This window comes from Oryx dammah, unplaced genomic scaffold, assembly GCF_014754425.2.
Source record: "Oryx dammah isolate SB20612 unplaced genomic scaffold, SCBI_Odam_1.1 HiC_scaffold_27, whole genome shotgun sequence".
NCBI classification, from domain to species: domain Eukaryota; kingdom Metazoa; phylum Chordata; class Mammalia; order Artiodactyla; family Bovidae; genus Oryx; species Oryx dammah.
In genome coordinates, this window is record NW_024070211.1 from 8,290,818 (window position 1) to 8,295,188 (window position 4,371).

The following is a 4,371-nucleotide window of genomic DNA, read 5'->3' on the forward strand; positions in this document are numbered from 1 at the left end:
ATGTAAGAGATTTTTCAAGTCTGTTTAATTTTTCTTTTCCCCCCACGATGTTGTAAGTAGATGGGATGCAGGAGAGCAGGGCGCATCCATCCTGTCCGTTCTAACGTGCTCAACCGGGAAACTGCGCCAGAATTAATAATAGTGCCAAAAAGTTCATATAATTCAGTAAGGTGCTGGATACAAGAGGTCAGGGAAGCCTAGCGTGCAGCAGTCCATGGGTTCGCAAAAAGGGGGACACGACTTAGCCACAACAACAACAAAGGTGCTGGATACAAGAGAAATGCATGAAAAAAATTTTTTTTCTTCAACCATTAATTGGATGTGGAAATGAAAAAGTAGTCCCCTTAAAAAGAGATACTATATAAGATTTAAACGGTAACATAAGGAAAACTACAAAAATTTCAATAAGTGATTAAGGATTTTCTGGTTGGAAGACAAAAGAAAAATGTATTATCACAAAGGAGTATCTCCAAAAAGTATAAGTGTTATTTAATCAAAATCTCAGTGGATTGTTTTTATTTTAGAGATGGAAATATGACTATTGGTGAGCCTATGAAGAAACATGAATTACTATATGGCTGGTAGTGTTACGGACCAGGCAGGGTTCTTGGACTCCTTTAATCAATAGAAATTGGTAAGAGGCCAGATGAATTCAACCAAAGCATTATTGGAAATCTTGCTGCATAAGGGGGAAATGAAGACAAGTAACAGGTACACTTCCTGGCTCCCTGAGGTGGGGAGGGCTGAAGTGAAGTGAAGTTGAAAGTCCCTTATTTGTGACCAACTCTGTGCAACCCAATGGACTATGGAGGCCATGGAATTCTCTAGGCCAGAATACTGGGGTGAGTAGCTTTTCATTTCTCCAGGGGATTCCCAACCCAGGGATCGAACCCAGGTCTCCCTCTTCGCAGGCAGATTCTTTACAAGCTGAGCCACAGGGAAGCCCAAGAATACTGGAGTGGGTAGCCTATCCCTTCTCCAGTGGATCTTCACGACCCAAGAATTAAACCCAAGTCTCCTGCTTTGCAGGAGAAGTCTTTACCAACTGAACTGTCAGGGAAGCCCTGATGATGAAAAGGACATCTTTTCTTGGTGTTACTTCTAGAAGGTCTTTTGGTCCTCATAGAATTGTTCAACTTCAGCTTCTTTGGCGTTACTGATTAGGGCATAGACTTGGATTACTGTGATACTGAGTGGTAAGTTTAGGAAACAAAACAGAAATCATTCTGTCATTTTTGAGATTGCACTCAAGTACTGCATTTCAGACTTGTTGACTATGAGGTCTACTCCATTTCTTCTAAGGGATTCTTGCCCACAATAGTAGATACAATAGTCATCTGAATTAAATTCGCCATTCCAGTGCATTTTAGTTCACTGATTCCTAAAATGTTAATGTTCACTCTTGCCATCTCCTGTTTGACCACTTTCAATTTACCATGATTCATGGACCTAAAATTACAGGTTCCTATGCAATATTGTTCTTTAGACCTTCAGTTCAGTTCAGTTGCTCAATCATGTCTGACTCTTTGTGACCCCATGCATGCCAGGCTTCCCTGTCCATCACCAACACCTGAAGTTTACCCAAACTCATGTCCATTGACTCGATGATGCCATCCAACCATCTCATACTCTGTCGCCCCCCTCTCCTCCTGCCTTCAATCTTTCCCAGCATCAGGGTCTTTTCAGATGAGTCAGCTCTTCACATCAAGTGGCCAAAGTATTGGAGTTTCAGCTTTAGCATCAGCCCTTCCAATGAACACCCAGGACTGATCTCCTTTAGAATGGACTGGTTGGATCTCCTTGCAGTCCAAGGGACTCTCTAGAGTCTTCTCCAATCCGCAATTCAAAAGCATCAATTATTCGGCATTCAGCTTTCCTTATAGTCCAACTTTCACATCCATACATGACTACTGGAAAAACCATAGCCTTGACTAATGGATCTTTGCTGACAAAGTAATGTCTCTGCTTTTTAATATGATGTCTAGGTTGGTCATAAATTTACTTCCAAGGAGTAAGCATCTTTTAATTTCATGGCTGCAATCACCATCTGCAGTGATTTTGGAGCCCCCCAAAATAAAGTCTGCCAGTGTTTTCCACTGCTTTCCCCATCTATTTGCCATGAAGTGATGGGACCAGATGCCATGATCTTCATTTTCTGATTGTTGAGTTTTTAGCCAACTTTTTCACTCTCCTCTTTCACTTTTATCAAGAGGCTCTTTAGTTCTTCCTCACTTTCTGTCGTAAGGGTGGTGTCATCTGCGTATCTGAAGTTATTGATATTCCTCCCAGGATTCTTGATTCCAGCTTGTGCTTCATCCAGCCCAGCTTTTCTCATGATGTACTCTGCATATAAGTTAAATAAGTAAGGTGACAATATACAGCCTAGACGTACTCTTTTTCCTATTTGGAACCAGTCTGTTGTTCCCTGTCCAGTTCTAACTGTTGCTTCCTTACCTGCATACAGATTTCTCAAGAGACAGGTCAGGTGGTCTGGTATACCCATCTCTTGAAGAATTTTCCAGTTTATTGTGATCCACACAGTCAAAGGCGTTGGAATAGCCAATAAAGCAAAAATAGATGTTTTCCTGAAACTCTCTTGCTTTCTCGATGATCCAGTGGATGTTGGCAATTTGATCTCTGGTTCCTCTGCCTTTTCTAAAACCAGCTTGAACATCTGGAAGTTCACGGTTCCTGTACTGTTGAAGCCTGGCTTGGAGAATTTTGAGCATTACTAGCATGTGAGATTGGAGAAGGCAACGGCACCCCACTCCAGTACTCTTGCCTAGAAAATCCCATGGGCAGAGGAGCCTGGTGGGCTGCAGTCCATGGGGTCGTGAAGAGTTGAACACGACTGAGCGACTTCACTTTCACTTTCGCTTTCATGCATTGGAGAAGGAAATGGCAACCCACTCCAGTGTTCTTGCCTGGAGAATCCCAGGGACAGGGGAGCCTGATGGGCTGCCATCTCTGGGGTCGCACAGAGTCAGACACGACTGAAGCGACTTAGCAGCAGCAGCATGTGAGATGAGTGCAATTGTGCGGTAGTTTGAGCATTCTTTGGCATTGCCTTTCTTTGGGATTGGAATGAAAACTGACCTTTTCCAGTCCTGTGGCCACTGCTGAATCCTCCAAATTTGCTGGCATATTGAGTGCAGCACTTTCGCAGCATCATCTTTTAGGACCTGAAATATCTCAACTGGAATTCCATCACCTCCATTAGCTTCATTGGTACTGATGCTTCCGAAGGCCCACTTGACTGCACATTCCAGGATGTCTGGCTCTAGGTGCGTGATCACACCATCGTGATTATCTGGGTCACAAAGACCTTTTTTGTATAGTTCTTCTGTGTATTCTTGCCACCTCTTAATATCATCTGCTTCTGTTAGGTCCATACCATTTCTGTCCTTTATTGAGCCCATCTTTGCATGAAATGTTCCCTTGGTATCTCTAATTTTCTTGACGAGATCTCTAGTCTTTCCCATTCTATTGTTTTCCTCTATTTCTTTGCACTGATCACTGAGGAAGGCCTTATCTCTCCTTGCTATTCCTTGAAACTCTGCATTCAGATGGGTATATCTTTCCTTTTCTCCTTTGCTCTTCACTTCTCTACTTTTCACAGCTATTTGTAAGACCTCCTCACATAGCCATTTTGCTTTTTCGCATTTCTTTTTCTTGGAGATGGTCTTTATCCCTGTCTCCTATACAATGTCATGAACCTCCATCCATAGTGCATAAGGCACTCTATCAGATCTAGTCCCTTAAATCTATTTGTCATTTCCACTATATAATCTAAGGGATTTGATGTACATTCTTCAATTTAAGTCCGAATTTGGCAATGAGGAGTTCATAATCTGAACCAAGGTCAGCTCCCGGTTTTGTTTTTGCTGACTGTATAGAGCTTCTCCATCTTTGCCTGCAAAGAATATAATGAATCTGATTTCACTATTGACCATCTGGTGATGTCCATGTGTAGAGTCTTCCCTTGTGTTGTTGGAAGCAGGTGTTTGCAATGACCAGTATGTTCTTTTGGCAAAACTCTATTAGCCTTTGCCCTCCTTCATTCTGTACTACAAGGCCAAATTTGCCTGTTACTCCAGGTGTTTCTTGACTCCCTACTTTTGCATTCTAGTTCCCTATAATGAAAAGGACATCTTTTTGAGGTACTAGTTCTAAAAGGTCTTGTAGGTCTTCATAGAACCATTCAACTTCAGCTTCTTCAGCATTACTGGTCAGGGCATAGACTTGGATTACTGTGATATTGAAGTTTTGGCTTGGAAATGAACAGAGATCATTCTGTCCTTTTTGAGATTGCATCCAAGTACTGAATTTCAGACTCTTCTGTTTACTGTGATGGCTACTCCATTTCTTTTA